At 35.5% G+C, this 27,051-nt stretch overlaps 1 protein-coding gene across 3 annotated transcripts in view; it reads right to left on the bottom strand.

The window, feature by feature from the left end:
* Positions 1-27,051, bottom strand: part of TBC1D5 (TBC1 domain family member 5) — a 318,020-nt gene that overhangs the window by 278,603 nt on the left and 12,366 nt on the right. For 2 of the 3 annotated variants that reach the window (XM_087771855.1, XM_087771860.1), the window contains exon 2: positions 15,801-15,862. The gene's annotated coding sequence lies outside the window, so the exon portion shown is untranslated. Of the gene's footprint in view, positions 1-15,800; positions 15,863-27,051 lie in introns of those variants that run through there. The other variant, XM_087771874.1, reaches the window with a different exon arrangement.

Genomic DNA, 27,051 nt, shown 5'->3' with positions numbered 1-27,051 from the left:
ATTTACTAATGCCCTTGTGTTCATATCACAAAAAGGAATTAAAAAAGAGTATTATACAAGGCAGAATTAGAAACCAGGAGTATAAAATGGCATAAAACCAAAGTACACTTTCAGATTTAAAACAGAATATATAAGGTACCATATTCCTATTAATTATGTAGAGAAAACACAGAGAAAACAAAATCACACCCTAAATCCATTTTTGATGTAAGCTAGTCTTGTCTCATTAAATCAGCATCTATGATTAAAACCAAGATCATTTTTGGTACATAATGTATTGCATTGTTAGAGCAGCATCTGTTTGTTGCACAGCAACACATTTTTCAGCTTTAAGAAACTGTACTCATATAGAAGAAACAATCCAGACTTTGAAGATATAAAAATATTTTTACTTCCAAAAGCATTTTGTACTAAAGGGGTTAATAACATTAATGTGCTAATATTTTGCATTCCAAGAAGAGGCTTCAAGCTGTTGGAAACATACAGAAGAAGAATTTCATGGTACTAACAGCTTTCTTTCAGTCCTATGGGACTGAGACAACTCAAACTTTAAGTGCTTAGAAGAAAAGCTCTGTAAAGCTATGAAGGCTAATCAATAGGGCTTTCACCAAATGATAATACAGTCTGAAATGAAATAAATTGGCCAGAACAAAAACGCCTTACCCTTTTTCTGATCATTAATCTCAATATAGAGAAAAGTACAGTAAGAAATAAAAGTCCAAAATAGTTGACATACAAATGTTTTCACACTACTTTTAACAATACAAAAAATTTTCACAAATACAGGAAATTTAAGATGATTTATTTGAAAGCAATTAATTATCCTATGTATTTCTCAGACATCAATTATTCTTTTTAGTAAGACTAAAATCTGTATTGCAATTTGACTGTACAGCAGGGTATTTTCCTTCTTCATTTAAAACACAGGCATCATCTGCTGCAACCAACCAAGCACAAGCTGAACTCAATCTCCTAAAATTTTCCAAAGAACACCACTGTTGTAAGGGCTGAGTATTTTTATCACTATGAGAATACTGTAAATAAAGCAAAACTTGGAGAAACTAAGTCACAGGCAAGGTATTGACAGCTATGCTTTCCCCAGCAGCTGGGCCAAAAAAGCCTTCAAAGAACTTAGGTCTTAGTAGAGAGAGGGAACATACTTTGGGAAGCCTACCAAACATAAAAATACACTTGATCTCAGCATCAGATCACTGAGCCAAAAGTCATTTGCCCTTGGAGTCAGTTATTTAGATTCATAAGAAAGTACTTACTGTGGTCAAATTAAAAAAAATTGCAAAATATGTTGCCTGCTGCTCATACAACCCGAACATGGACCATATAAATAAAGAGATCCAGGAAGCTGTTTTGTCATTTACTTTTGATGCCTACTTATTATGGCATCTTTCTTGAATGACTGCATGGACTTTTTGACTTGGAGAAAAATGGATGTGGACACCAATTCCCTTAATAAGAGTCTTGGATGCAAGTATACAATGAAGGTTTATTGCTGTACAGGTTTCCTTACAGGTTAAAAAAAAAAAAAAAACAAAACAAAAAACAACAAACCAAAAACCAACCAAACCAAAACCACTACAAAAAACTGTGTGTCCAGACTTCACTCCTTGAGTTTCTTCATACTCTTATGCAAAAGTGTTCCAAAGTGATAGCTGGTCACAGAAAATAATGGGCTAATATAGAGTTTTTTCTGATTAAAATGCAATTATAGCTATTGATATAATCAGAAACGTCCCAAATGACCTCCCTCACATATAAATGATTTAGTAATGTTTTAAGTATGTAGACTCACTTAGACTTTCTTCAAAGGTTAAATAAAAAAAGTGATGGAGATTAAAAAATGGGGGTGAGAAGTATTAAGCCTAAGGAGGAGAGTAAATCAGCCTAATCTACCCAATTAGAAAGTTTCACTGAAATCTTCACTGTCTCTATAAGAATACAAAGAAAGTGTATGAAAAATTCTCATACGCAGTTCTCAGTGTATAAGAAACTAACTGCATTTCTTCATGCTCCTATCAGTTCTGGGTCCATCTATAGTCAATAACGTCTACTTATAAAAGTCCCTATGGGAGTACTGGTTAAGTTTATAATTGTATTTATCCCACAAGAAGAATCATGTTGCCAAATGTCAGTTTTGACAAAACATCCTCACCTAAGGCATAGGTTCACAGCTTTTCTCACTCTCAGTCACTCTTGGTGTGATTTTTCACCTCCATCAATCTAGTTTCCTTTCCTCACATTTTTTCATCACAGCTATTTGTACATTCTGACAAAACCTTGAGATGAAGAAGAAGAAAGGAACACTCAGTTTTATCTGCATTTACCATTCAGTAAATCTGTCATCTCCACTTTACCAAAAGGAACTGAGGCAGAGGAGGGCCAAGAGCGCACGTGGCCGTGAATTAGAAACCGAACTTGTCATCTCCCAATTCTCACAGCAACACTCTCCGAGGTATACAAATCAACAACGCATCCAGCGTTACCATTTTGGCAGAAAGCATAGTTCAACCTCCAAGACTCTCTAGAGCTGCATTTTAACCTGAGCTACCAAAGACCCTTTTCCGTCCACCACCAACAAAAAATGGCAACCAGAGCTAACTACAAGGTATGCAAGGTAAGCCAGAGTTATGAATCCTGCTAGGTACATTTCTCAATAGAAATCTTAAACAAGAAATTTTCAATAGACTACAACAAATGAGAGAGACTTTTATTTAGGAAAATGCTCATAAGAGTTCTTTTCCTTCCAAAACCAGTGCTTGTAAATAATTTTAAGCAAAAATACCCACTTAAAAAAAATGTCTGTAAAAATCCATGTAAGCTATTAGGAATCAGATAACTTCTTGACCTAATTCACAGTTACAAACCAAAGTCTGGACAGTCACTAGATGTTGAATTGACCTCCAAGTCACCTGAATTGTCATAAAGGCTTCAAACCACCTGAAGACTTGGGGCGGGGAGGGGGGGCGGGGAACAACAAAAAACAAGCAGCTCACTTCCAGATGTTTCATCAATAAAAGTCAACCACAGCAACTTAGAAATACTTGAAAAAAAAAATTGTAAAAATAGCCCATTTTCCCCCTCCTCTTGAAGGAGCTTTTGATTGTTTGATTTTATTTTTAGTTTTAACATGCAAGTCACTCAGCTAGTCAGGCCAGTCAAGCCAGCAATGTGTAAAAGTCTGATTTTGAAGAAAAAAAAATTCATTATCACAGTTCTTATCTGCAGACATTCAGGTCTCTCCTCCTGTAAAGTCTTCTTTTCTTTCTACACATAAGGATCATCCTCAAAGACTGCAATGGATGAAATAAATTGAGATAAGATAGGAAATGATATTACATAAGGGAGTAAAAGAGGTTTATTATTTAGTAGTAGAAGCAGGCCTCATTCATGTCGCCCACATCCTGGGGGATGTATAGTCCATCCCTGAAATAAAACAGCCATTTTTAGTACATACCAACACCAGCATATGCTATGATCTTTTCAGTATTCTGCACAAAAAAGTGTTGCACAAACCACTTCATTTTGTTATTTCATACAACAAATAAAAGGCATAAGTGTTCAGTGAAAAATCATGCTCTATGTAAAGAAACGCCCAGACTTATGGAGTAACATACTCTTGTAATCAGCATAACAAAGGCAGCATGAGAGAAAGCAACTCAACTTCTAATCATGTTTTAGCTAACAGGTTGGTAGACACAACCATATGGAACAAGTAACGCCTCTTGGACTGAATGAATGGAATGCACTTCAGCTGTGTCTTTGCCGTCCTTAAATTATTAAGATTATGGGCACACTATCTACTCGAGAACAATGTAAGAAAGCTAAAACATTGCAACTTCTGAAGCTCAAATACCATCAAACATGAGGTCTCTAGCACACTCTAACTGTCCTACTCCAAAAATTAAAAAAAAAAAAAAAAACATCACTACATTTCAGTTGTAGTTCTAACAACAATATATTTTAAAAATATAATTGAAGGTAAAAGCCTGGAAAAGACTGAATATCAGAAAATAATAAGTGACAAAAATGAAACCTTGCATCATAGGACTTCTGGCAATTCTTCCATGCAACCCCTTCCTCCTCCAGTCTTCCTTCCATGTATTTAATCATCTGTTAGTAGAAATTTTTGTGGAATTGGTTGTCAAAAAGAAATAGTGAGGATGATCATGTTTTCACAGAAGTATTGTTAATAATGCACAAGGAAATGAAAAATATTTAGTTGCAATTTTCTAAGCTTTTTAGAAAAATATTCGCTAATCTCTTGCTTCATATACAATATCTGGGTAAAAATAAGATCTCTACCCCAAATTTCTTCTACCAAATCAGATCAATGACCAATTCCTAATATCAGACAAAAAAGTAATTTTTTTTTCTAACCTATTCCATATATTCTACCCCTTTTCTCTTTTGAAAAGGAACTATTTTTTCATATCTTTAACAACTTAATCTATGAGGGGAACAATCCCTCAGGTAACACTCCCTATGACTCCTCTCACATTTGCAGGCCCTGTCATCATGGTGGACTTGAACCATGCCAGTACCTGCTTGAGGAATAACACAGCATGGAACAAGCGATCCAGAGGTTTTCCAGAATGCATGGACAACTTCATGACACAAATTATCAAGGAGCTGTTGAGGGGGAGGCTTTCTCCTGTACCTCGTGCCTACAAACAAGGAGGAACTGATCAGATATATGAAAGCTGGAGGCAACCTTAGCTGTAGTGGCCATGAGATGGTAGAATTCAGCATCCTGAGAAGAGGGGAAAAAAGTAAAAAGCGGGATCATAACCCTGGGCTTCAGGCTCTGACCTGTTCAAGGATCTGCTCAGAAGAATCCCATGGCAGGTGGTTGTGGAGGGAAGGGTCCAGGAAAGCTGGCTGACTGTCAAGCATGTTCTTCTCCAAGCTTACGAATGGTTCATCCCAAAAAGCAGGGAAACAAGTAAACAAGGCAGAAGGCCTGCCTGGACGAACAAGGAGCAGCTGGCAAAACTCAGACACAAGAAGAAAGCATACAGGAGATGGAAGCAGGGACAGGTAACCTGAGAGGAATATAGAGCCATCATCCAAATATGCAGAGATGGAGTTAGGAAAGGCAAAGCCCAGCTGGTTTTGAACGTGGCAAGTGATTTGAAGGGCATCAGGTTCATCAGCAGCAAAAGGAAGACTAGAGAATGTGTGGGCCTACTGCTGAATGGGAACTTGGTCACAAAGGACAAGAGAAGGCCAAGATCCTCAATGTCTTCTTCACCTCAGCCTTTACTGGGTGAGACCAGCCTTTAGCAACCCCAGGTCCATGAAACCAGTTTGAAAGTCCAGGGCACAGTAGACTGATCCAGGCGGAGCAGGATCAAGTTTGGGAATATTTAAACAAACTGGATGTACACAGGTGCATGGGCCCTGAGGAAATGGACTCAAAAGTGCTGAGGGAGCTGGTTAATCTCATTGCAAGACCACTCACAATAATCTTTGAAAGGGCATGGAGATCACGGCAGGGTCCTAAGGACTTGAGCAAACCAAATGTCACTCCTGTCTTGAAGCAGAGCAAGGAGGATTGATCAACGGAACTACAGGCTGGCCAGCCTCACATCAATCACCAAAAAGAATTACCCCATGTACCACTCTACAGGCTGGGGGCCAAGCATCTGGAAAGCAGCTTTGCAGAAAAGGACGTGGGCATCCTAACAGACACCAAGCTGAAAATAAGCCAGCAACGTGTCCTCACAGCAAAAAAGGCCAAGACCATCAGGAAGACCGTTACCAGGAAGTCGAGGGAGGTGATTATTCCCCCTTAGACAGCACTGACGATTTGCTTCTGGGGTACTGTATGCACTTCTGGGCTCCCCAGTACAAGACAGACACGGACTCACTAGAGCATGTCCAGCAGAGGGCCTGGAAGATGACTAAAGGTTTGAAGTGTATCAAGTAGGAGGAGATGCTGAGAGAGCTGGGATTGTTTAGCCTTGAGAAAAGAAGGCCCAGTGGATTTTATCTATTTCTGGAAATTTCTGATGGGAGGGAGTAAAGAAGATGGAGCCTGATTCTTCTCAGTGGTATCCAGTGAACAGACAAAAGTTAATAGATACAAATACAAGAAATCACATTTAAAAATAAGAAAACTTCTTTTACCATGAGGATAATCAAAGACTGGAACAGGTTGTCCAGGGCAGTTGTGGAGCCTCCATCTTTGCAGATATTCAAAACCCAACCAAACAATGTCCTGAGGAACATGCTCTGGCTGACCCTGCTTTGAGCTGAGGGCTTGGACAAGATGATGTCCAAAGGTGCCTTCTGACCTCAACTATTCTGTGATTCTGTAATGTGGTTTACGGGAAACCATAAATGTTTTCACTCAAGTTATTTGTATTCAACAGATACTTATACATCACTAGTGTTAATTATATAGAAATCAGCAATAGGACCTTAAATAGCTTGTTAATGTAGGTCTTCCCAAATCACTGTATTAACCTTATTTCTTCAAATATTTTGTCAAATGCACTATTTTTCTGGGTTTTTTTTAAGACTCTGAAAGTATCACGTGAACAAAACACTGTACTTGTTAGTATGATCTTCATGATTTTAAATAAATATTTTTGTGTGGTTATTTCAAAATATATGCACACACATGGACACATATCTTGAATTTAACTAGAGCATGAGTTTTGAACACAGATGATTTGCACATTCATTCATGTTTGTGCCAGAAGAGTACAAGAACTGGAAAGAAATCCTTTGTATGGAAAAATTTTAGTCAATGTTGAGAACCAAAGACTTACAAGACAAATGAACTAATGGAGGTATATACGAGAAAAATGAGCAGATAACATTTGAATTTCTATACACAGGATGTCAACTAAGCCTTATAAATTACACATCAATTGTTACCTTAGACCACTTTGGAACACTGAAGAAACAACGCATCACAGGGAATTTACTTAAGAAAAGCCCTATCATACTGAGCCAAACAGCTCATTTCATACAGGTTTTTTCTGCATTAGTTTTTCTGCTATCCAAGAAAACTGTTTTTAAAATGATGTTGTACTTTCTGAAGGAGATCAACAAAAGTAGAAATGAGTAAATCAGAGTTAGAAGTAACCAAACATGTTATAATTTGCTGTTGCAACATACAGCAACATAAACTTCAGAGACAGCAAGTGATTATTACCCTGTGTGTTTTACACACCTGGCAGCAGTATCTTTTAACACCATACCTAGGCACTGGCTCAGAGCATTGCTTAATGACTGCCTCCTATCCACTTCAACTACCTTTTTCTCACTCCTTCCTTGAACTAGCACTAATGTAGACTGATCAGAAAATTAATAAAGATTAAAACTAACATAGCAAAAGAATGATGCAGGTGGCTGCTTGTGCATCCATGCAAAGTGGTGGGAACACATGGCTAGGGAAAGGGGCTTAGCAAGGCTACCTTCGTCAGTTTCTGAAGTGATTTTCCCAATCAATCATTCTTACTATGCTTCAATTTATACTGTAAAGCAGTATTTATTCAAACAATAATTAGTCTAGTTGTCCCAGAACAAGGATGACTGAAAAAGCACTTCATGTTGATCTAGAAAGGGTAAAATGTTCATATTATGCCTATCATTTGCATTTTCAGCTAAGGCAAATTCTAGTCACTCAGTAGTAGACAGAGTATTTTTTTTTAAATCACTGGCCCACATAAACTGTTTTGGTGTTGCCAAATTAATTTCTTTTAAGACTGCAAACTGAAAGCAAGGTGCACAATATCTCCTAAAATACAGTCACTATAAAATGTGCAAAGAACCAAGAACCTCTGGCTCACTTTAAAAAAAAATTAGTCTTTCTAAAAGAGTTTCCATAATTTCCATGGGCAATGATTGTGAAAGCTGAGCTGCATCTCTCCCAAAATGGCAAACTTACACTTTACTGTTTTGCATTTAACTATTTAGCACTATTGCCCTCCTGAGGTCAGCTTAACCCTATTGATTAAGATTTATATCATTAATAGCCTTTTATTCTCATTTAGAGCATTTTGCCACATAATTTTTTCATACTGTTCATTCACAGAGCAAAATATGTCCCTTTTTGTTTCTTCATGTTTCTGAACTCTGCCCTGTCCCAAGCCACCACCAACCAGCTTCACCTTGATTCTCACAAGTTAAATGAATGTAATTAACTCAGTTCAAGATCAGGATTCTTTGTCCATAAGAACCACAGGTGAGATTGAGCTTTCCTTTGGAAAGTAAATCTAATTTGCCCTTTTTCTATAGTACTGACATAGGCCTAAAGACAACCAGAACATTCCTATGCTCAACATTACCCAGGAATTTTAAAAATCATCTCTTTAAATTTACAGAAAAAGTGAGTCAGAAAAGAAAAAGGGAACAGATCTTTCAAAAACAGCTGTAGCATGTAAAAGAAATTAGCATGAGCGACTGCAGGGAAAATATCAGCAATAGGTTTTAAAGAAATCTGGCTTGGGTCACTGAAAAAAAAACAGAGGCAGATGCTAGGCTGCCTAGCCCAGGTCACTGCAGGGAGAAGAGCTGGTTATGAGAGTCTTGCCTGGGACACAGAGTTGGTGCTTGATTCTACCAAGCAATTTTTTTAATACATTCTTGATGATTTTAGTATGGGAGAAAAGCTGAAAACCATGATTCTTCTGTGGGTGGAGCTATGACAAATTAAGCCATTTATTTAGTAACAGTACTTGGATTTATTCTCTTTTATGTGTAGTTGTACCCACAAGAAAAAGAGTACAAATGTTGACTGGTTACACAGATCTACAACTGAAACAGAAATACGAGTTTCTGAAGTGCTCTACCAAGTTATCAATATTTTAACAGCTCTTAAAAGCTGTTTTATAGTAGTGCAGATACTTTCAGGACTGTAGGGTCTACATTCACTCCGTATTAACTGTAGTATATTTTAAGACATTTTACTTCCACATTCACATGGGGGTCAGAAGAGAGAGTGTCTTCTGATCATCGTATCCACAATCACTTTTAGCTGAGAGTTAAAGAACTCCTTTTTATAACCCACCAACCAATGTTCCAATCAACTTAGAAAGCTGTTGTTCATCCATCCAAGGCTTTTATTAAAACCTTTACCATCGTAATTTCTGGATTATGTTACAGAAAACTGAACTCACATTATGGATCCTGGTAAGCAGAAGAGAGTTTTTAAAGTGAATTTTTCCATGATTGCCCAGCTCCCCATTTCATGACTCATGCATTCCTTCCAATCATATTATTCATCACTCCTTTTCATGAAGGCAAGAAATTATAAATGATTACCATCTTGATTTGTCTGAGCACAGAAAAAAATATCTTTAGAATCAATGGACAACTCTACTCAATAGATCAGCTACTTATTCAAAATGCATTTCACTGAAAATGCAGAATATGCCTTCAGATGTGCCCGTAGTTTTACTAATTGTTCTAAGAATGTATTGCATGCACATTCATACAATAAAGTCTCTCTCTATGAAAGAGTCTTAAGAGTAGTACAGTAGATTTTAGGTGATTAAAGAGAAACAAAAGATAATTTTTTCAGGTTGTTACCAAAATATACTTCTCACTCCCAAGTTAATTTTACATTCACCCCCAGGTGGTGCAGGTATTTATTAAGAACAAGTAGGTATAGCAAGGCAAATAGAATTCTTTACAAATTGTGAACAAAAATGTTAAGAAAATTATCTTTTGAATCAATTAAAGAAGAGATCGCTTAGACATACCATGGCGAGGAGTTGCATAGTACAGAAACAAAAACAGTTCTGTACAGAAACAGAAAAAAGTACATTTATCTAGTCAAATAACTGCAATAATTTCATTTGTTGGCTGCAAATTAGGAGAAATTTCAAGGAAAAGCTTATACATCAGGTTTCTAGATTACTTGTACACACCAACTATATCTATATCAATAGATATTATAATTCCAAAGGAATTACTTCTTGTTTACCTGAATCCACAAATCATATGAATTTCATGTTAAAGCTTATTGTATAAAAGATAAGTTTTGCAGTATTAATCTAAAACCTCCCATCTTTTTTATCAAACATTAGAATTGACATAAATATGATAAAATGGGACAATCCCAGATGCCTAGAGTCTTTGAAAACTCTGGTCAGCTGAAGCATGGCAGTTACAAACACACGCGCGCGTGCGAGAAACAATATAAACAACAACCAAAAAAGGGAGAACAACAAAGCTCTTTGCATTTGATATTTTTGCTGTTTTTGCAACCACTATATGGGATGTTTTTAATGTTTGTTGATCTTCACAACAGAGTAAGGAACATTAAATCCAGCTATAACATATGTCAAATGCAAGAGCCTGGGATAAAGAAAATAGTCTAAAATTAGTGTTTACTAAATATATAATGCTGTAAGAGAATATATTCATCAACTTCAGTGCCACTATCAGCTTGTCGTAAGTTAGGCTCAAACGTTTGCAAGATCAGAATTTCAGCTGAAAGGAAAAACATGTTTCAGTAGAGACAAGGCACCACACTAGGCACAGCCTTCTTCACTGAACTTCTTGCATCTTCACCGTATTGCTGACAAGATGTTAGAGGCTCTTCGTGGTAGGCATCTTAACATATATGGTAAGATATTACACCTACATGTGGCAGGATAAGAGTATGCTGGTGGTACTCCATGAAGTGTGCTAACTTCATGCAAATAAGGGGAAGTTACACTAGCAAAATTGATTTTTAGCTTCTTTCAGCATTGGAGACAGAATGAAGAAGTATGTACGAACAAGACTAAGCTATTCTCACTAGCACTTTGCTAGTACATTGCATCTGAGGTAGATGTGTATTGCTAGTACAAATAAACTGGCAAAGTGCTCCTGATGTAGACTTGACCTAACTCACTAAAACATATTTCAATGAGAAGGAGAATTATCAAAAACTTTCTGGATTTGAGGCAGATAAACTCAAAGAGCTACATTTCTGAAGTTACTGGTCATTGTCTTTTAGGTGCTACTCATTTCCTGCAGTTAACACGCATTCAAAAAACCCACAAAATATTGCTTAAAGTTTATATAATATTCGCTACCATTACTGAAATAAAACTAGTTACTGTAATTCTCATGAGGATTTTTTCACTGCCTGCAAAATAGGAGGCATTTCCTCTCCAGGAAAGGTCATCATGATATGTGGACAGTTTGTCAGGTGACTTTATGAAAATCATATAGAAGAAATGAGAAGGGAAGATATTGTAAAATGAAAAAATATTAGATTGCAGTTTAGACTATGAACCCATGTTTTGCATAAAAATATAAAACAATCAAAATACTGCAAATAGAACAGAAAAGCTACATGGGTGTAGCTAGTAATAAAGCTGCTTACTGTTAAAAGGCCTTCATAGAACACGCTGTTGGGGGTCCAATATTCAAGTTAAAATTCACAACTTGCTATGTGAGTGCTTAACCATACAGCCATAATATCTTCTAATGTTCTTTCAGATAAAAAAAGTAACACTTTTCATACAGTGAAAGATATGTATATAAATTTACAAATATGCTGTTGTATTTTAGTAATATAATAGGATGATTCAACTTCTATTGCTTTCAGATGTCCAACACAAAAGACCCTGTGCTTCTCAATAATCCACTGTTGCTACCAACATTAAGCCCGTAAGTTCCTATCATCATAATATTGCTTCCCATGGCTACACTATTTCCTCTCAAATTCACATCTTTCTACAGCTCCTGTCTCCCTATGGGATCCTTAGTTCAAGTCGAGAACCAACTGCTTACTCCTGTTTGACCATGCTACAGAGTGCAATCCCAGACCTAGCGTGGTAACATCTTGCTGGCTCTACCTTTTTCCTTTTGCAGACATCCTCCTTCTAGGCAGTGCTGCAAAGATTTTTCTGTGAAACATACAGAGTTTCTACTAGCTTGAGGTTTTTTGATTTGTTGCTTTTTTTAGCTGAGGTCTTACTATGATCCATATTTTACATGAACTTATATTTTAAATAATGTTTGCATCGTTTCTTTTTAAAACATCATGCTTTCATCACTGTCAGCTCTGATCAATCCTACATCTTTTAACAAAGACTTCCAAAATGCATTGCAAAGCAGTTTCCCTACAAAGTGTAACAGAACTTGAATATTCGTTTTACAAAGCCAATGTATGTGTTTGGTTACAAATACTGGAGTATTTCTCTAGTATTTCCTTCAAAGGTTTTTTTTTTTAATACTTGTAAAGTTTGATTTGAGAGAGTGCTGATCGTTATTCTGTGAAGCCAGCTAGCGTCATTAGGATGACAAAATCAAGTCTTATTGTGGCAAGAAGAAACATCATTTAATGTCAACAACACACTGCTATTGATTTGAACTTCTCCTTGCCTCACGGGTGAAATAACAAGCTCCTACACACAGACTTTCTGAGCATACCAATAGAGGAAAGAGGCAAGAAAAATACTAAAAATGGCTGTATTAAAGATACAACAGGAAATATATGACTCATGAGATGTAAATTCTTTTATCTGTATGGAATAAATTGAAGAAGAGCTTAATATGGCTTCTGCGATTTCTATGGAGTTAGATTAGAACAGAAATACACCTACCAATAATACACCAGATTTAGGCTTCCCAACCAGCATCTCCTAACTGTTCAGCACCCTCTGTGAAATAAGCCAGATTCATTTTCATTATCTAATACGTGACTATTCATGTTTTTCAAATGACACCTTGTTTTAGCATCCTGGTTGGCCATTTCAGCGTAAGGTGGGGAACTGATTGAGCATACAACGTAAATTATCCTTTCACATTACTGACAGGATCTTTTTAAAACAGAGCTAAGAAACAGTCTGTCAACATGGATAGGTTCGGTCTTTTTCTATTTCTGAAGAACAGCCTGCAATTTTCAGAAAAAAATACATATCTTTCTTCTTAAAAGATACGAAAAAGAATAAAACCGTAGTTAGTCATGCAACATCAATATAAATACCACTTTGCACATTAATAGTTCTTTTTCTAGAACTTAAAGCTATGCCTTTAAGCAAGTTTGCAAACCAAAAAAATGTAGTGAGATGAAATACTACTTATGTTGTCTAATTGCAGCCAAAATTTAAGCTAATTTCAAACGCTTTTGTAGCACCGAAGTTAGCATGCTGGAATTCCACAGTCCACCTCTTAAAATGTGAACAAAGTAATAGACAAGGCATAAAACATTATTTCAAGATAACTTATTTTTAAAAATACTGAAGTGTAGGGAACAAAGCTATTTTCATACCACATCCAGAAAATGGATGAGGTGTGAAAGAAATCTCTTGTTTAATGTGACCTTTGGCTGTACTTTCACTTGTCATCATTATGAAGTAGCTACTTTCAGTGCCAACACATAAGCTGCGTTATATTACCCTGTAACAGTAGTAGCACGTCTTTCAGGAAGTGTTTCATACTCCGAGAAACTGGTGGCAGAATGCATTGGCAGCACTTACCTTTGTAACTGCTTATAATAGGTCTTATTCAACAATAAGACCTCATTTACGCAAGGAAATAAGAGCGACTGTACTAAATTTCATAGAGCATGTCGCATAAACTAGTATATGTTGAGGAACTCCCTTGGAGTTCTCAGCTTCAGTGAAAACATTCAAATAAGGAGAAATGTAAATTTCAGATTGGAACTCTGCCCCAAATAATAATATTCAGAGCTTTGTTACTGTGCACAGACCAAAAATACTGCATCGTTAAGATCTGCAACATACTTGACTTTTCTTAAAGTATGTAATTAAGAAAATATTTCTGGAAAGCAAATGAATTTGAAATTCAAGTAAGATTAATACAACAAATAGGACAAATTTACGTTTTATACAATGGTAGAAAGCTGCAGAATAAAAATCAGTAGCTATCATTATCTAAAGCTGTTCATCTAACACCGTAGAGAGAAAAACCATTGATACATACTGTACACACATTTTTATCCATGTATATAAATCAAAGGAAACAGCTTCCTTTAAGGCAAGCATATGAAGATACTAAAGCAAGATACAAATTAAATATTCATACATTCAATATTTCAAAATAAGGAATTTGGATATACACATGCATAATTTAAGTTCTATAGTGAAACCTGTCTACAGAGGCCATTTCTACTGTATTTCAACAGCATTGAAACTTGGAATGTACAATGCAGCCTCTCCATGCCGTGTTAAAACTTTAAAGTATATAGTAATTCATTTCAAGCACTAAACATAGAATAAAGGCCACGTTATGCACACGGCACTTTTGCAGAGGAACTGCTGCTTTGCCCTATTCATTACAGCTCTGAAACAGAGCTGTCAGTCACAGCGCTCTCCTGCAAGGTGGCTTCAGACTGCCCAACCAGTCACTCATTGGGAACTGAGGTCAAATAGGCAACTTCAGGTAAGAGGCTCATTGGTCCTCAAAAACCCATCAGAATTGACTCCAAGTCAAATTCTGATCCCAGGCAACTGTTTCAAACTCTGTAGAGCTGGTGCTCATACGTGAAGCCTAAAATTGGCCCCTTACACTGCTTTTATACCTTCACTCAAGCCTCTTGGGAGTAAAAGATGAGATTTCAGACCTTTCAGCAACACAAAAACAGGCTTCATGACAACATGTTGTGCACTAGGAATGATTCTTTGTGAACACAGAACCTGAGAGTAGTTTACATACAACAACACAGACATGTTACATTTTCGGAGCTTATAAATTACTATGCATGTAAAAAACACTGGGGGGGGGGGAACCCTACTACCCACCTTCCCCCCTTGACACATATCTTCTTCTGCCTGTGTCTAAAGATACCACCGTCCCTTCCCATATATTTAAAACCTTGCTGCTAAAAAGGAACTCTCCATATGAGTTATTATTGTGAATAATTATTTTCTTATTAGAAGTTAAATGTATTAGTTCAAATATCAAGAGTCTAATTTTAAAAACATCCATTTTATTGGGACAAAAATATCTCTCGTTAACTTTAAGAATAATTAAAGAGTACTTATTAAGGGGAAAATAGAACTACTCTGTTTCTACACATTTTAAAGTAAACATTTATCTTTGCTCCTTAAAGGTCACTCATTTGATCTTGACACATCTATGAAAATAATAGAAGCAAAAGCTAAATAAGTAGAAAAGTGATATTAAGCAATATAAAGCTAAACAAAATTAGTATCTACATGGTAAATTACTTCATTGAAAACCATCTATGGATTCTGCAAAGAATATACTTTTGCCTTAGAGCTAGTACTTTAATTTTCAAGAACCAAGGAAAAAAAAAAAAAATCAAAACTAGTCAGTAACAATGCAGCGTCGAAAAGCAATAAACTCAAAATTAAGTTATAAATAATTTAAAGCATGTCATGAAGATGTATTAATAATTCATCAGATAAATAATTTACTAAATAATCAAATAAATAAATAATGAAATACATAAATAAATCAGCAAATAAATAATTCTGCAAAATAACCTAAACAATAAGTCACTAAAACAAATGACAAACCTACAAAACTACAATGATTTTCTAAATTCTGATAGTTTTAAATAAACAAATGTATATAAACTAGATCAATCTTTGGTGGATAGAGAAATATTTTTCACTGCTATTGGTAAATTCCTGATTATACTGCACAAGGATACAATTTTAGATTTTACAAGAGTGCAGTTTTTCCTTTGTAAATTATTAACATGATTGCTACAATACATCCTGCTCTGTATTTTACATGTAATCCCTTTAGGTAGCTCATTTTTCCCCCCAAAAAAATGAAAATCTCTTTACAACATTCTTAATTCACATATTTCTTTTTTTCTTCCTGGGTGCAGTACTTACAATACTGCAATAGCCTTCTTGGTGGTTCTCTTACTGTCTTCTGCAAACCTTCAGAAGTTTTGCTGCAGGGGAAAAACAAGTAGAATAACCTTAATTATTACAGATGGTATCTCATTCATTAGCGGATGACAACATTTTATTTGAAAGCACAAGAAAAGCTGTTTTATAATTCTACAAAGCAACTTAATGTGAAACAACCATTACAGTTTGCAGACTACCAAAAGTTTTTAGAAGTCTTTGGTGGAATGAGTTCAAGCAGACTGAGGCCTGTTTCTTGTATTTAAGCTGACACACAATCTGTGCAAACTGGCACTAATTCAGATGTAAAGACAAACCACGAGAAGGACAAAATACTTGGCTGACATCTAATGTTATCCTTGATTTTGGAAGTTCACAGCCCTTGAAAGAATACAGTGAGATCATTTAATATCCACTATCTAAGTACATTCACAATTTAATTAGAACACTGCACTCCAAAGCCAACACTGGCACCACAAAGGTCAAAATCATCTCATCTCCTTGAGTCAGTTTTCATTCTCCATTTATTTTAATGAATAATATTGACAGTCGCCATAGTTTTCTTCAAAGTGGTATTCCATAAATATAGCAGTTAAGGAAATGTGCCAGAAGTGTAATCATGTTATCAATTTTTATCTATTCGTGCAAAAAGGTTTATTTGCTTTCTTCTGTAACACACATTACAGGAAAGTGTGAGACACGATTTTATAAACCATGCCACTGACATGGATTCTTGATCTCTGTGTAGGACTGTAAAACTGAATGAATACATCAAACCCAAGGTTATATGTTGTATATATGCATGTTTTTCTGCTACTTGGTTCAAAGGAAATCAGTATGCAGTATTGTTTCTGCTGGTAAGATCTCAAATGGTTGATGGTGTTGCTGTATTTCAGCATTTAAAAGCATAAAGGATAATTTACTCTTAAAACTACCTGGGCACATTATATTTAACAAGTCTCAAACTCTCTTTAGGGATTATAATAAGGAAACACTTTGCTTAATCATAAATTTTATATTTATCTTGGCTAAACACCCTCCTTTGGATAGACTGCCATGTTTTGTCAAGAAAAATCAACACAGTGGAAATGAAGTACTTGTTCTGTTGTGTGGTCATTCAAAAGAGTATGTAGAAGTAATGTAAATGTGCACCAGCGCTGCTGATAATTTCACGCTCTCATACACTCATTTCAATTTGCTTTAAAAAGGACTATTCCTCCTGGCTAAGTATAGTCATCATGAAAAAGCATACTTCCCCTTTGAGCTAATAACACTGCAAGCCCCAAAACACAAGAGTACAAAAAACTTCTGTATTTTAAGGAATCTGAAGCACTTTTTTCTCACAATATCTGTTTCTGAAGTGGGACAAATAAGACTTTTTTTTCTTGCTAAGGTATCCTCTTTCAGTGCCCAGATTTCTGTTTGAGAACCACAATTCATTCCCACACCACATCTTCGAATCCCATCCACCCCCAAAACAAATCATACATATCCCAAATCCTTCTTTTTTAAAGTAATGGATCCTTGTAAAAGCAGTATATACCTTCACACATTAAAAGATTTTGAGGATTACGGGGACATACAATGGCTCAGGAATGATCCTGAGATTCTGGAATCAGACCTTCTCTAAGCAGTACCACTGCTTAGGATTCTTTGAATTGTTATGAGTTACATAGAATATTTTGCATTATCATTGAAAAAAAAAAAAATTGCAATGGATTATTACAGTCAGGAACATAAATAATATGTAGATCCTTCCCAGGCCAGAAGCCTCATTCCTCTGCCACACTTCCCTCCCTCTATTTATTACAATTGATCAATTAAATTAAAAGTTATCTGTTTGGTCCACTTCACATAGAAAAATACTTTTGTGACTCAGTACAGTACTTCATTTAAAATTTTTCATATAGCTCTGATTTTAATAGTAAAAAGCAAAGAAGTGCTTGTTGTACATATTGTATAAGCCTAATTAAAAATTCTAAAAGTAACCCAGTCTTACAATCAGTTAAAGGATAATTTTGAGTATGTTGCTGGTAAGAACTTTGAATATTTCTTTTTAATACTTTTTAACCAGCTTCTTCCAATTGTCTCTTAGTACAAAATCAGTTTTAAAATATTAAAACATATAGTAAAATGTTAAATCCCAAACTACTGAATCAACTGTTATCAATACAACACATTGCTCATTTGACTGTTATGACCCATGCTTCCTAGTCGATTTTTAGATAAAAACAAGCAGATTACTAGCAAAGGTTTATCTCAAATTCCCACATGTACAGCATGCCACATTAAATATATGCAAATCAACCTCTTTCTCCTCTAGTTTTTTTGAGCTGACAACTCGTATGACCTGAAGCCATGGTTAACGATTACAATTATTTGACTTTCATATTTATATAATCAGTCATCAGATATGCATGTTAATTGATTTTAACAGATAGTTTTGTATTCTAATGATCAACAGTAAGCGTTCATTTTACCAACCCCTTGATTTATAAGAAAATAAAACTTCTATCAGTTTTCACAATTAACCCTTCATTGTATTGATCTGCAGTATTCACTGCAGACTTCTCCATAATACATTAACCTGGAAGTACTCCAAACTATGGGATCTTTATTTTGTTAGCAAAATTTGGTTTTCCAATTAAAGACACTCTTCTATTGTGTTTAAAAAACACAATTACTACACTATTTAAATAACTTAAACTATTAATCAGAAATGATGAAACATAATTAATGCTTAAATAAATGGACTGGGCAAAAAATTAATTTACAGTTATTTCATACTCACATTTTGCTACTTAAAGTTCTTTTCTCTTTTTCAAAGAGCCTTAGTTGTGCACTTCTTGATTCTAATAAGCCCTCAAATGTCATATACATGACAGAGTACAACCCTCCATTTAAGATTATTTTATTATTATTTCTGAAGTAATATGCTTAAGGCCAAAGCATTCCTCTGTTGCTGTCACAAAACGTATTACTGGATTGGTTACTTTTTCTTTTTTTTTTTTTTTTTTTTAACATGGCTGAAAACTTATTCTTTCCAATTACATTTTTATTTCAGATGCCCCATTTATTGAAGCATCAAATACAAAATTACAAAGTAGTGGATCAGTTCCATATGGCCATATAAACCCCAGCAAAGGCATGGAAAAAAAATACCAAAAAAGGAGAACAGGGGGAGGACAAAAGACACATTGCTCATTTTGATGACAAGATTATCTGAGCCCACACATAGGTCATCTAAATGTGATAAAAACCACATTCATAGAACCTCAAAATTATCAGTTTGTGAGATGGAAAAACTTATACCACCTCCAGGATGTTTTATTTCTACCAACATCAGGAACATTTGCACTCCCTAAATCTCACTCCATTTTACAATAGTGACTATATTTCACTGGACTTACTAACATTAATAAGAAACAGATTAATAAGAATAGCAATTGTTTGTTTGCATAAATCTGACCCACTACTTTGCTGCTCCCTGCCTATAGCAAAATGGTATATGAATACTGCGTAAGCAGCCAAATGCCTCTTCTGACATGAAGACTCCTTCTGAGACAGCCAGTGTCACTGGGAAAACTACTGCTTGTGGCATCCAAATGGACAAAACATGAAAACTTCACTGCTAAAAAAAAGAAAGGCTGCACAGCTTCTCTTAGATCAAGTGCATATTTCACACAGAATCATCAAGTTAGTGAATGCAAACTACAGCAGAAAACTGCTGCAAATTTCAACCCTGTTAGTGGATAGATGAATTTAGGGAAGAGGATGTAAGCATCGTCAACGTAGGACAAAATTGCTGGGTTTTATTTTAAACATGCTTAAACTCAACGTTTTAACTTAAATATTTAAGAATGATTTTAGTCTGTACGTTTTACATCTCTTGCCACCTGAAGCTGGCGATCCAAATGTCTAGAATAGCACATTTGGAACGCTGAGTTATATTAAAAGCATACTAACTATAGCAGTTCAATTTCAACAAATTTCTCTGGGTTTTTGCATATTGCTGAATAAATGACTCTGGAATTAGCTTACTTTTCTTGGAGGCATTATATGAGATTATTTCTTAGTCTCCTCCTCTTTGATTTAGTATACCTCTTAAGATAATTTATTAATGTTTTGGATATCTCATTCATCATCCATTATTACTGGTGTCATAAATTAGAGGAATGGAACAAAGCACTGGACTACACACATTTTCCATATTCATCAATAAAATAGCCACCTCTGTTAGCAAGCACTGTACAAAAGAAGTTGGTTTATTCACTAGAGTGAGACTGGGAGCACTTTTTTAACTCAAATCCCCAAACAGATCATTAGATTTATAGTGCAATATGTTATTAGTGAAGTAAAAATCAGGGTTTCACCTTTAAATATAAAAGGATAGAAACATCTGGTCTGCAAAAGACAAAAGTACATGTCAGAAATTGCTATGTCCTGTAAGCTACTCAGATGAATGAGAAGGCTGATGAATACTGGTCATGTATGAAAAAAAATGGATTAATCATTGAAAATGCTGTAATCTTGCCACCATACTACAAAACAGTTAAAAGGGGAGGAAAGATTCAACTAACAGGAACTTAAATGGCAGCATTTAAGTCTGTGATTTTATTGCTCAGAAGACAATTTACCTAAACTGGTAGTAAGTAGGAGAAACAAAGTCCCTTGCTATTACTTTTTGTTTGTTTGTTTAATTAAGACAACCTAAACACAAAGGACATTGGAAAATACAATTGTGAAGATTTCAAAAGATTTTCAAGATAGTGATCATTAATGGGAATCTGACATGGTTTCGGCTGAGATAGAGTTAATTTTCTTTCTAGTAGCTGGTATAGTGCTGTGTTTTGGATTTAGGATGAGAATAATATTGATAACATACTGATGTTTTAGTTGTTGCTAAGCAGTCAAGGACTTTTCAGCTTCTCGTACTGGCTTGCCAAAGAGAAGGCTGGAGGTGCACAAGAAGCTGGGATGGGGCACAGCCAGGACAGCTGACCCAAACTGGCCAAAGGGATATTCCATACCACATGATGTCATACTCAGCATATAGACTGGGGGGGAGCTGATCAGGGTACGGCTGCTGCTCAGTGACAGGCTGGGCATCGGTCGGTTGGTGGTGAGCAATTGTTTTTCATTGCCATCATTTGTCCTTCTTGGGTTTCATTTCTTTCTCTTTTTGTTACTTCCCTTTTCATTACAATAATAATAATAATTATTATTATATTTTATTTCAATTATTAAACTGTTCTTATCTCAACCCACAAGTGTTCACACTTTTACTCTTCTGATTCTCTCCCCCATCCCACCGGTGGAGATAGGGGGTGTAAGCAAGCAGCTGTATGGTGCTTAGTTGCCAGCTGGGGCTAAACCATGACATAATCCTACCAATAATAAATTACATAGCGGTATACTCTGCTATATTAAGTACCTGAAGGAAGACAGAATTAATGTTATTGTGAGAACATTAACTACTGACTTAACAAGATCATTATGCCTGCATTAAATTACATCTTTGAATTAAGTTTGAATATCCAAAAATTCACTTTTTGTTGTTTTAGGCAAAGATTCAGTTGAGATATTTTGTACACATTCACTGTTTTCGTTCATTACTAAAAGTAAATCTTTCATTAATGCAAATTAATATTTTACATGATGTAACAGCACTGCACTCACCTCTTTTCTAACTGTTACATGAAAAAGTTTGAGCCAGGTTTAGTAATTCATTAATGGAATCAGATACAGAAGACTTTACGTTCTTATCATAAAAGAAGAAAAGGACTCCAGATTACATTTAAATTGGGTAAAATGCTTCAGTTTAGCAACTGTGTATCTAATTTCCACATGGGGAAGAAACAGCTGCTATTTTTTACTTCTTTAGGCATTACAGATTAGGTATTTTGGGCTCCAGTGTGAGCCGAAAACAACAAAATAACTTTTCCCAACTAAGTAAAAACTCTTTTCATTGTGCCACCTCTAAATCAGGACCATCACTATTTTCCATACAGAACCTTCACTATCTATAGCAATTGATGATTAACAAAACATATTTGTACCAATGTTTTTTAAAGCTAATTCAACTAAACACATATATACAGATGCATTTTTCCCTTTATTATGTTTAGAATTATTAATGAAACTGTTTGATGAACTACATAAGACACTTTCCTATAGTTACAGTTACCAGTGAAATGGAAAATGAAATATGCAAGCTGCAGCTTTTGTTAGTCTCCAGTTTGATCAGTGTTTGGCGATGACCATGATACCTATTATTCAATCTATAAAGGCAGCTTGCAATCAAAAAGAACCTTGTCCTTACATGACTAAAAATACGTAGTACCCTCCTTGTATTAAGGTGCATGTGGTTTGGATGGACACAAAGCGGAGAAACCAATCCCTCCTCTGCTTGAGAGAAGCCATTTGCGCTCTCAGTCTTCTCTCTGCTCCACTTTGTATAAAAACGTTCATTGTCAGGGAAACACTGAGATTTACTCTTTTCTCTGTCGATTACAATATTCACCGATCATGTAGGTCCCCTGAACTCCATTTGTAGCCTCAGTTAATTTTTAATTTCTGCAACAGGAAACTTTATTAGACAGGAGACTATAAGCATGTCTTACCCAAAATTTCCAGCAGCAGTCTAGCAGGTAAGAGGTACAAGATAATTACCTGGTGCAAAAAGGACATTATTGAACCTGGTCTCCCATGACCGATGGGAATGCTCTAGCAACTGAGGTAGTAGCCAAAAAAATAAAGTGTTGGCAATGGCACCACCATTCCATCCTGCAGGAGTCCTGTTGACTTAGTGTTTCCAAACCATTTGAGATTTTTTTTTTTTCCTTCTTGGTCTTTTTGTTCACTGAGTGAAAAAATTATGTCTGCACGGAATTGTTCACAGAACCTCAAACCAAGGAACATGCACTGCTGATTTATCTAAGACCAACTCCAATATATTAATCTTAGGATGCACGGAAGAAGGTTTATATTTTCCTCATCCTAAAGAGACTACTTTCTTACATAAAGTTTTAGAACAAAACCCCAGTGAAGGGTATCCAGAATTACCCAATCTTCATTATTTTCAGGTAAAAAAGCAGGTAACCTGTTCTCTGTTCTGGATACATAATTTTACTTGTTAACGACAGATTTCAATGTTAACTAATTACTGTGTAGAAGTACTGAGAAATCATGGAAATAATGCTTTAGCTTACCCCATATATGGAATTTGGAATACAAGAGGCAAATTTCCTGAAATAATTATGCCAACATAACTTCCCTTTAACTCTTGTTACCTAATTATCATAACTTTCAGGCTTGCTGAAGATGTCATCAATGAACAATAAATTGCACGGTGAATAGACACCAACCACTGAGAAGTAAATGAAGATAACATTTTTTTGGTTAGAACACAGAATTAAAAAAAAAAAAAAATCCATGGAATCTTTAAAAAAAAAAATTATTGAATTCCAGTTATTTTTATTCAAGGTTCTGCAAGACACAACATCCTGTCTTCTTTTTAACATCCGAGATCCAGAAGGCTTCAGATGTTTATATACCTGTTAGATAGGATCAGTACCTGCAGATGTTGATTTTTGTGGTGGTTTTAAGGGACACCACTGTTATGTTCCCTAATCAGAGACATCACATGAAATTTAAACCTTTGCTCCTCAGCAACATCATATCCTCTAAACCCTGCTAAGTACCCATTCTCAGACAGACACATACTTTTAAGCCCCATGTATTAGAACATTCATTCATGTAGTTGATCGGAAGCATATGTGAACCTGCAATTACCTAACACATTTATCAGTTAGGAAAAAAGGCCAAGCAGGACATTTGAAATCCAGTGACTACCAAGTAGTGGTTAAATGCAGGAGGAGAACCAAGGAGACAATATTCTGAGGCAAGCAGACAGGTAGCAGTGGAGGGCAGAAGCTGATACCATCAGGACCAAAGATAAACCCCTGCCATATGGGGCTGTGACGCTCATTTCCCTGACACAATTATTACCGCTAGTAAAGTAGTTTACTACAACTACATGATTTAACAACTGTTAAACCAATACTGTTAAATTCAGAATCCACTAGAAACATACTACAAATTGTCTCAAAGAAATAGGGCTTGTTTACTCCTCGTTACAGTGTCAGTGAGCCAAAGAGTTGATCTTAAACAACAAAAGCCTGACAGAAGAAAATGCTGCCAGCTCTGTCAGGCTCCTGGAAGAGAAAGTCAAGGCTCAAATGATTGCGTTGATCTTTGACTGAAACTGTAAAACAAGTCAGTTTCTTCAAAGTCAAACATAACACTGCAGCCAACAATAAGGAATCCTTTCGTTTTTTCCACACAGTGAATTTTTTGATGTCATAAGCTCTGGATATTTTTGATCACATTAAAAACGCATTAGCAAGGCAAATGTATATGACCCAGGCCCATAAACAACCACGGGACTGGTTTTCCTGACTAATCTTGTTTTTCCTGCTGTCACCTAAATTCCAGTACCAAGACTTCTTATTAATAGGTACTTTAAGGTTTTAACCAGCTTTTAACCAATGTTTTCTTTCTTTCACTATCTAAATCTGAACAATTGTTCAAATCTGTTCACTGACTAAACTCCAAAGTATCCGTAATAGTCACACGGAAACTGGATTGCTACCCATAAGACTTCAAGATAAAACACTTCACTGACACAGATCAGAATCTAAAATTCATCCTGTTTAAAGACTAACAGCCTTAAGATACATTATTTCATGCTCTTAATTCAAATAAAGGTAATTAAAAATACCATATTTTCTGTTCGGAAGTTATCCTTAGATATTCTTCCGGAACTCCTGATTCTCAGCGTCACCTCTAATGTCCTACATAATTCTGCCCTTCCTTACTGCACAAACAATTCAAATTAAAAAAAAAAAGCCTACATTCACTAAATCCCTTTCAATGTATCTTCCAGTGTAATTTTACAGTGTCTTTATAAGATTTCTGCTGCTAGTCATTAAAAATCAGATTCATCAATGTCTTTTTAATTTTAGATATGCCTTTATTTGAAATAAAATTTTAACCCACGCCAAGTAAACTAATGTTAACATACTGCAGATGCCATAGCCACTACAGAACAGTAACAGCAGAAATAAACAGCTAATGACTAGAAACAGAGCCAGAAACGACAGATAGACAACAGTTTAACTTAACCGATTGGTGCACACCCTCTTCTTCCCACATCTCACCTCCAGTAAATTTATCTTTATTATAACTATATTGGTCAGTTCAAGTTTGTTTAGCTGCAGGTCTTTCCATCACTCAAGTCAACAGTCGAGTCACTCAGGACTTACAAGTACAGACCAATTTTTTCTTCCTGGAACAATTCTTAAGCCTAGGACTTCAACATTTGACTTCATGAACTAAGTGCTTACTCAGCAGGCATCCAGAAAGTAATGCATTATTTCACTTAGCCATATCAGCACTTTATTATCCATTTTACGTAAGAATTCATAACGATAACAAGTGTATTGTTTGACATGCAACAAAAACATATGGGCAACCAACAGATATTTCCTTTGACCCCTGTCAGATCAATTAACTTCCATAACAAATGCCTTCAAAACAGCAAAGCAAGATAACAGAAATCCTCTCAAATGCTAGAAAAAGCCAAAGAATATATGCTGTGAAGAAGTGAACTAGGTTTAAAAAATAAACTGCATTTAAGTAATTCTCTATACTACTGTTAAAGCTGTTTTCAGTAATGTACATCATCATACACAATACTTCACAGTAAACAATTTCATGAAATCATATGCTTGCCAGAAAGAGATGGCACAGGCTGCCTATCCAGAGTGCTTACCATTACAAACATCCGTTTTAACCTCAAATTTACACACATAATACAAGTAGTACTTACTAAAAAAACAGCTTAACTAATGAAACCAGTTAAAGCCCAAAATCTAAATATGAAGCCAAGTCAACCATAAACAGCAAGAACAATGCCCATGTTAAGTTTTATATCTTTTACTTCCCAGTCTTCTGCACTTTTACTAATGCACAATACATCAACTTCGAAAACGTATCCTGAAGTTGTTTAACATTTTTTATCATGAGGGATTACCTTCAGGATCAAAAGAGGTGCTCTATGAATACAAATATCACATGATCTTAAACGTAAAAAGAAATCTGCTGCATCTCTATCTTCTAGTCACATGACAAGATAATGTGAAGATTACATCACTCAAGGATTACCAAGATAGTTGTGTGTTTAATTATTAGTCTGGATCACCATTCAAAGTCCTAGGTATTCGTCTATTTGCCTTCCTTTATTCCACATGCTGGACTGGAGATTCCTCAAACAAAAATTCTCAGTTCACTGACTCTGTACCTGATCAAGTGAGTAAACTGTAGAACTAAAACTAATATACAAAGTAAAAGTTCTTAATAAACGCAAGTCTAATTTACTTCTGCATATGTCAAAACTTTGTTGTGCTCTCACGATCCAAGTCTAAGAATGAACCATTTCACTAGCTGCAATACAAGACCAGCTGCCGTAACACTGTCTTTATCCACAAACCAGTCACTGAGGTTAGCAATGCCTAACGAGTAGACTTTAGTTTAGTAAATACAGTCCACCCGTAGGACTATAGGAAATTTCTGATGGACTAAAGCAGCACTAACAGCGTGCAAGAACAAAGCCCAAGTGGTGAGCTATCACAGAATGGTTTTTCCAAGCTTTTTTCCCATGTATGCACATTTCAGTGCTGTTCTAGGAACAGCAGCTGTTGTCTGGACAGAATGCTCCAGACACCTTCTTAGGATCAAGATTCATTGCAAGCAAAGAGATAATTTGCTTATAATACTATACATATATATATAAGGTTTATGTATCCAATCTAGAATTCTAAAATGCTTATATGTATACACAGCACCTTTTACACTGACTAAATATTGAAAATCTCCCAGTACCTACTGTGGCTTTATGAAAGACATGTAAATTAAAAAAAAAAAAAAAGAAAAGAAAAGAAACAAAATCCAACTCTTTTTTTTTTTTTAATTCATTAGAGAATTAAGAGAACAGGTAGTACTTGGAAACACATTTCATGAACTGTCGTAACCAAGACAGACTGGGTGACACAAGCATATACGTCAAGATCCAATACAGCTGAATGGTCAAAGATGCATGACACCATGTATGAGTATTTCAATTAATAAATGAGTTTTTCTTAGTCAGTAATACATTATCAATTGGCCTTAT

This window comes from Nipponia nippon, unplaced genomic scaffold (genome assembly GCF_047370975.1).
Source record: "Nipponia nippon isolate SJK-2023a ecotype South Korea unplaced genomic scaffold, ASM4737097v1 scaffold_1, whole genome shotgun sequence".
NCBI lineage: Eukaryota > Metazoa > Chordata > Aves > Pelecaniformes > Threskiornithidae > Nipponia > Nipponia nippon.
This window is presented reverse-complemented; position numbering and strand designations above follow the sequence as displayed.